This window comes from Phoca vitulina, unplaced genomic scaffold (genome assembly GCF_004348235.1).
Source record: "Phoca vitulina isolate PV1807 unplaced genomic scaffold, GSC_HSeal_1.0 scaffold48, whole genome shotgun sequence".
NCBI classification, from domain to species: Eukaryota; Metazoa; Chordata; class Mammalia; order Carnivora; family Phocidae; genus Phoca; species Phoca vitulina.
Genome location: NW_022589751.1, coordinates 9,925,942 through 9,934,331, shown reverse-complemented (window position 1 = coordinate 9,934,331; position 8,390 = coordinate 9,925,942).

Below are 8,390 nucleotides of genomic sequence, written 5' to 3'. Positions count from 1 at the left end.
CCCCCCCCCCACCCGCTCTCACATGTCCATGTGCTCTCTCTCTCAAAAAGAAAAATACTTTAAACAAATGTGGGTGGGGAGTATGGTGGCACACTCAGGCTGGCCTGGGGTCTGGATATCAGCTTTACAAGTCTCAAATCAGAGTTGATCATGTTCAGAGGGGAATAAAGAGACTCTCAAGAAGCCTAGTCAAAATGATGGTTTATTAATCATAATTGTAATGAGAACTGTAACTGCCAAGGGGTCTGAGACTGGTGTCATGGCGACTGCTCAGCACACGCGCCCCCCCGACAGGAAGTCAGAATCAGAGGCTTCAGTGAGCACGGAACAGGGCACGGGGAATCGTGTGCAGGATACATTGGTCATGTCCCTGAGGTGGGACAGTGTTCTCTCTGTGGGATATACCTGCCCACCGGGTCCCCCTCTATTCTGGTTAGTGCCAGATCCTTCCTCTCGTGTCTTCTAGACCCTTCAGAGCCCCTTACCTGCTGTTCGGGAGCTTTTCTGAGCTTTCATCGGCTCCTGCTTCCTTCACACGCAGGCAGGCCTGGATTGAATTTCCAAGCCCAACTCTTCGGGCTTTCACCAGGGAGACATCCTGTTCTCTCTGGGGCCTTGTGCACATAACTAATCCTCTGTCGTGTGTGGACTTGAAGGGTTTAACTTCTAGAGGGCAGCTTGATTTCCAGATTCCAGGGATGTTACCCTGCAGACCCAAAGGTAGCAGTTACAGAGCTGATAGGATTTGGGGGCAGCATTTCAGAGAGGGCCCAAGGCACTGAGGCCGGGCGGCTGGATTTGTGAATGGTGCCAGGAATAGCCGGCACGGCCTTGTGGCTCCTCTGTTGGTTTTACAAGCTCTTGAAGAGCCTTGCTTTGAACCAGAACTGTTGCTAGGCCATAGATCTTGGACTTGAGCCTGAAATACATACACAGCTGATAACTTGGGACCAGCCCTCCGTTGTAAATAAGCTCATAAAAATGACGAGGTGCAGCATTACCTGAGAAGATTTTACACAGCTGCGCGTGTCGATTGGGTCCTTGCGGTAACGCTTATCTAAAAACGCCTTCCTTGGGCGCCTGGGTGGCTCAGTTGGTTAAGCGACTGCCTTCGGCTCAGGTCATGATCCTGGAGTCCCTGGATTGAGTCCCGCATCGGGCTCCCTGCTCAGCGGGGAGTCTGCTTCTCCCTCTGACCCTCCCCCCTCTCATGTGCTTGCTCTCTCTCATTCTCTCTCTCAAATAAATAAATTAAAAAAATCTTAAAAAAAAAAAAAAAAATCATTTACAAAAAATAAAAAATAAAAAAAAATTAAAAAAAAAAAATAAAAACGCCTTCCTGAGGCATTCCCGCAGCTAGTTCAGCTCTTCGCAAGGAGGTGGAGCGTACCTCCAGGACAAGTAACTGGCTAGCTGAGCTGGCATCTAGTTTCTATTCTGAAGAAAATCCTTCCCTGCCCACAGGAGGACTGTCAAAGGGGGCACGTGGACCCTGTCCCTCAGGACTTCACTCAGGGACACAAAGCTGCGCAGGCGCAGAGCGCCCCAGTTTACCGCCAGACGTGCCCGCAGCCACTATCTCCGGATCCCCGCAACGGTGGCCTCTGATTATGGCTGTCATTTTCATGATCCTTCACAGGCGGGAGCCCAAAGGCAGAGCTAAGTCGTTGCCATGAGGTGGTGCCCAGGCCCCCAGAGTTCAAGCCCACACTGCTGCGCCCCACGTAACCCAACCCCGGCCGGACACGGTGTTGCAAGGAGGCTTAGCGGGGCCTTTCCTAACCCCGCCTGCGGTTGGGACACCGGAGTCTGTCTCCTTTCCCATCCCCTTGCAGGCTTTTTACTCCCAAAGCCCTGCCACTCTGGGATTAAAACCAATTACAGAACAGGTTTCTTTGTCCTTGGTGAGAGGAGGGTGGAGTTGTACCAGGACTGACTTTCTTGACAACTGGTGGGGGGGGGGGGGCGGCCTGCTTGCTGGGCATTCCTTCCTCTCCTTCCTCTTCCCCTTTCAGAGGGCGATGGAGTTGGTCTGCAGGTCTTTCCTTTCTTTCTGCCATTCTCTTCTACCACATTCCTTGTCCTCTTCCTCACCTCTCCCTCCCTCCCTATCTGTCTCTGTCATTGTGTATCTCACACATGCAAACACACACACACACACACACACACTTGCACTGTGTCTTTATTCTGAGCAAAGGACTTTTCAAAAAAGCATTTTGTGGGACAGGAGATACAGTTGTAAGCCAGATAGAAAAGGATCTTTGCCTTCATGAAGTTTATGAGGAAGGGACAGGTCAAGAAAGAATAAAAACAGGTGATTGGAATAGTGCTGTGCGGATGCCTTGAATGGACCTGATTTGGATGGGGAGGCTGTGGGAGGAGCCTCTTGGAGTAAATGATATTTGTGTAAGACCTGAAGGGTGAGCAGGCTTTAGATTAAGTCATTTGCCTCAATGACCAAGGCTCCAAAATTTCCAGATCGTGGGGCCTGTGGGCAGCAATATGATTGGAAGGTGGGCTTGGGCAGGACCTGTCTTGAAGCTCTGCTCCATACCAGGCTCACTGTTTCACTTAGAGAGAGAGAGAGAGTGTGTGGTGAGGGATGAGGGTTGGTGGGGCTAAAGCTCCCCTCATGCACATTTGGCTCAGCCTCCAGACAAAGGAATAGCATGTGCAGAGGCCCTGGAGCCAAGAAGAGTTTGGCCCCTTCAAAGAACTGAAAAGAAGCCAGGGTTGCTGGACCAGGGGACCAGGGGTTAGGCGTGGGATGGCCACAAACTGGAGGAGCTGCTGCTGGGGTTCACAGGGTCTTGGATTAACTTAACTCAAATGTGTGCTAGGGGCAGTGGTGATGTAGGGGACGGACCTGATCTGACTTGCTTTTTTTTTTTTTTAAGATCACTGGCTGCTGTGTGAGTCATATATTGGAACAGGGCAAGAGGAGACAAGGCGGCCTGTTAGGAAGCTGCTGTCAGAATCCAGACCAGAGGGGATGGTGCATGTGGCTGGGGGGGGGGGGGGCTGCCAGCAGTGGAAATGGCGGGAAGTAGCTGTAGGTGCAAGCTGAAGTTCAGTGCTCTTAGTGGAGGGACCTTCAGCTTCGGGAGAGGGCAGCTGGGCCCCTTGCTTACTGGACCACAAAGGCTGAATGAACCTCATTCAATCATTCAAGCCCTTTTTAGTTGTTGCTCACTGTATGTCAGGCACTGTCCTAGGAACTGCAGATACACCAGAGAATAAAACAACAACTCCAGCTTTCATGGGAAGATCAAACGAAATAAATATGAAATTTTAGGGGCACCTGTGTGGTTCAGTCGGTTAAGCGTTTGCCTTCGGCTCAGGTCATGATCCTAGGGTCCTGGTCAGGCTCCCTGTTCAGCAGGGAGTCTGCTTCTCCCTCTCTCTTTGCTCCTCCCCCTGGCTCATGCACATGCTCTCTCTCTCAAATAAATAAAAAAATCTTAAAAAAGGAAGAAATTTTAGCCTGTTAGATAGTGGTAAGTATCCTAGAGAATTATAAAGCAGTAAAGGGGATAGGGAATACTGGATAGAAGGGAGGGGTGGTGTCAACTTTAAATTGGCCAATCGGAGAAGGTGGTTAAAGACTTGAAGAATTGAGCCTTTAAATAACTCCTCAAAATGAAATAAACAGCAAGTGCAAAGGCCCTGAGGTAGGCACGTGCTTGTGTTCAAAGAAAAACAGCTGGAGCTGAGAGGGTGAGAGGGAGATGAGATCAGGATGTGAACGGGGGCCAGATGGCATAGTATCTTATAGGCCATTGTGAGGACTTTGACTTTTCTTCCCAATGGAAAGAGGAACCATTGGAAGATTGTGAATGTAGGGGTCACATGATCTGAAGAGGCCATCATATGAGACGGGAAAGACTGCAGATGGAACATTTGGGGGCAGGAAAGACAGGAGTTCAGTTTTAGACATATTGAGTTTGAGATGGTGCTAGGTATTCAAATGGAGATGGGGCAGCTAGAGAGAGGAATCTGGAACTCAGGAGGGTTCCAGCATGGCTGTATACACTTGAGAGTTGTGTGTGTACGTGTGTGTGTGTTTCAAGCAGATAGACTGGGATATCAACAAGTGGGTGAGTGCAGATAAAGAAAAGAATGTTCTCTAAGGTCTAAACTTGGGATACCCCAATATTAAAAGCAGATAGGAAGGAAGAACAGCCAGTGAGGTAAGAAAAAACAAACCAACAAGACAAAACAAAAGTTAAGAGAACATGGTATTCTGGAAACTAAGTAAAGGTAACATTTCAAGGAAAAAGAGGTTATCAGCTGCATCAGATCTGCTGAGAGGTCACATAAGATGAGGATTTGCTGGATTTGGTAACATGAAGGTCATTGGTGAGGAGTTCTGGAAATCAGCAGTTCAGCCCAAACTGCTCTCAAGTTCAGCTAAAAAGTAGGAGGAAACATTTATTTTTTTTAAAAAAAAGTTTTATTCATTTATTTTAGAGAGAGAGCACAAGCAGTGGGAGGGGCAGAAGCAGACTCCTCGCTGAGCAGGGAGCCCGACGACGCGGGGCTCCCTCCCACGACCCTGGGATCATGACCAGAGCCGAAATGAAGAGTCGGATGCTTAACCGACTGAGCCACCCAGGTGCCCCCAAATAAACTTCTTAAAAGCAACAAAGAGCTAGCTGGAGAGTGAAGAATTACCCAACCAAACCCCAGGAGTAGATAGGAGCTGGCAAAGAAAGCCCAGCAAAAGGGGAACTTGAGCTTGGGCGGGCGGGTGGTGATGCAAAGTAGGAAGAGTCTGTTAGAAGGCCGAAGTGCACTTTTGGAGGCCTCATGGGATTAAGGGGACAGAAGTTGGAGTTTGGGAACCACCAAGAGTGGAAACTCAAATAAATTACACATGCACACCTTAGTCTGGGACCCTAATGGGCGACAACCTAGGTGTCCAGGTAAATCTAAAGCACATCACACATGCTTGGGAACTACCATCATGTTGTCTGGGTGGTCCAGCGAATCTTGAGGCTAGGACTTGGATTTAGGTGGTTCTGGACTGCTAGCATCTCCAGGAATTTTGCAGAAACAAACATGGCAACAACATCCTAGCTTCCAAATTATTTCTACAAATAAGTTTTCAAATACAATATCTGATGTTCAATCAAAAATAACCAGGCATACTAGGAGACAGTAAAGTATGAGTGAGAAAAAGCAGAAATAATAAATGACAAGAATATACCACAGGCAATGTGTTCACACCTCTATGATCTCACTTGTCACATTGTGTTATTATTTTTTGTGACTCTTTTTCGATGGGGAACATTTCTTGGTTGCTTCTCCAGCATCCATTCCATCATTTTCCCTTCCCAACACTCTTAATTTCAGTTCTGGTAAGAATGTGGTACTGGAGAGGCTGACCTATGACCAGCTCTAGGAGTGAGGCGTGTGAGCTATCCACTGAGTCTATCTTCTTGTCCTCAGGATTGATTCAGGGGTGAGCATGTCAGCTAGGCCAGTGGGTGAATCCCAGCCCTTTTGAAAAATGCTGATACGTAATCTCTGCTCGTGGTTAAGGAAGCCTGCCCCTCTAAGAGCCGCTGGCTATAGGATGAAACCCACCCCACAGAAGACCAAATAGAGAACTGGAAAGAAATCCGGTCTTTGGTGACATCATTAAGCTGCTAGATCAAGGCCCATCTGAAGTTAGACCTCCCTCTAGTGCAGCAGAAATATAATGTAAGTCATCTATGTAAATTATCTAGTAGCCACGTTAAGAAGTGAAATAATTTTAATCATATATTTTATTTAACCTAATATCCAAAATAGTATCATTTTTATAAATGATCATTAACGTAAAATACTAGTAATGAAATATCTTCCATTCTGTTTTTCATGCTAAGTATGAAATCCAGTGTGTACACTCAACACATCTCTATTTGGACTGCCTATATTTCAAGCATTCAGTAGCCCTGTGAGGCTGGGGACTATCAGACTGACACCACAGCTCTAGAGTTTTCTTTTATTGAACCAATAAATTCCCTTACAACCATTTTTAACAGCTTTATTGAGATATAATTTCTTTTTTTTTAAGATTTTATGTATTTGACAGAGAGAGAGAGACGCTTTACCCAGGCACCCCTGACAGAGAGAGAGAGAGAGAGAGCATAAGCAGGGGAAGCTGTAGGCAGAGGGAGAAGTAGACTCCCCGCTGTGCAAGGAGCCCGATGTAGGACTCGATTCCAGGACCCTGGGATCTCGACCCAAGCCGAAGGCCGATGCTTAACTGACTGAGCCACCCAGGCACCCCTGAGATATAATTTCTTTACCATAAAATTTACCCATTGTAAGTGTACCATTCTATGGTTCTTAGTAAATTTATAGATTGTGCAAACATTCCCCACCTCTAATTTTGGAACATTTCCATCACCCCAGAAAGTTCCCTCATGCCTCTTTGGTGTTACTCTCTGTTCCCATGCCCCAGCCCCAGGCAATCACTGGTCTTCTTTCTGTCTCTATAAATTGTCCTTTTCTGGCTATTTCATGTAAATGAAATCATATAATGTGTAGTCTTTGGCTTCTGACTTCTTTCACTTAGCATAGTGTTTTTGAGATTCGTGCATGTTTTGGTACATGTCAGTACTTCATTTCTTTTTATTGTTGACTAGTATTCCAGTGTACGGCTACACACACGTTTTGTTTATCTACCGACCAGTTGATAGACATGTGAATTGTTTCCAATTTGGAGTTATGACTAATGCTGCTATGAACACTGACGTCCAAGGCTTTGTGTGGACATATGTTTCCATTTCTCTTGAGTCTTAGGAGTGGAATTCCTTGGTCATATGCTAAGTTTATGTTTAATCTTTTAAGAAACTGTTGAACAGGGCCTCCTGGCTGGTTCAGTCGGTAGAGCATGTGACTCTTGATCTCGGGGTCATGAGTTTGAGCTCCATGTTGGGTTTAGAGATTACTTAAAAAAAAAAGTTAAGACTGCCAAACTGTTTTCCAAAGTAGCTGACTATTTTGCGTTCCCACCAGCATGTCTGAGGACTACTATCTTTCCACATCCCTGCCAACAGTTGGCATTGTCTGTCTCTTTTAATAGCCTTCTAGTGGGTGTACACCAGAATCTCATTGTGGTTTTAAGTTGCATTTTCCTGATGACTAACGACATCAAGCATCTTTTTGTGTACTTATTGGCCATTTGTGTTTCTTTAGTGAAATGTCTATTCAAATCTTTTGCCGATTTTTAATTAATTTACGGTATTTTATTTTCTTAGTGATATCTTTTTTTTTTAAAGAGAGAAAGACAGCGAGAGAGGGAACACAAGCAGAGGGAGTGGGAGAGGGAGAAGCAGGCCTCCCACGGAGCAGGGAGCCCGATGCGGGGCTCGATCCCAGGACTCTAGGATCATGACCTGAGCCGAAGGCACGCGCTTAACCCACTGAGCCACCCATGTGCCCCTGGGCCAGTTGATTTTCAAAGGAGGAGGTTCCAGGGAGCCCTGTCTTGCCAGAAAAGTCAGTTCTGGTTAAAAGTAAGACGTAGGCACCCTTCACCCTGGGTACTCTTTTTTTTTTTTTTTTTTAAGATTTTATTTACTTATTTGACAGAGAGATACAGCACGAGAGGGAACACAAGCAGGGAGAGTGGGAGAGGGAGAAGCAGGCTTCCCGCTGAGCAGGGAGCCCGATGTGGGGCTCGATCCCAGGACCCTGGGATCATGACCTGAGCTGAAGGCAGACACTTAACGACTGAGCCACCCAGGTGCCCCTCACCCTGGGTACTCTTAAATCAACTCCTTTCCTCCTCCTGTAAGCATGGGAAGTGGCTTGGCAGAGCTAATAATACTTTCTTAGGGATATTATGGTGGAAAGGAGAGTGAGAGGCTAAAAAGTTATACCTGGTAATAATTGTAATATAAATAATAATGACCGCTATTATCGTAAAAACTACCATTGCAGAATGTCCCCCCAGACAATATGCTGAGAACCCCTGAGTTGTGACCAACTGTCCTGGCTTGCCTGGGACAAGGGGGGTTTTCCAGGATCGGACTTCAGATGCTAAAACCAAGAGAGGCCAGCCACACTATGGTAACTGGTCATCTAAATCCAGTCTCACACTTGAGAGCTGTGTGGCCGTGGATGCTTCTTCTACTTCTCTATTCCCCAGAGATAATATTCTCAGAGAGAATATCTAACTCATACATTTGTTTTTGTTTTTTTTTTAAAGATTTTATTTATTTATCTGAGAGAGAGAATGGGAGACAGAGAGCATGAGAGGGGAAGGGTCAGAGGGAGAAGCAGACCCCCCGCTGAGCAGGGAGCCCGATGTGGGACTCGATCCCAGGACTCCAGAATCATGACCTGAGCCGAAGGCAGTTGCTTAACCAACTGAGCCACCCAGGCGCCCCCCTCAT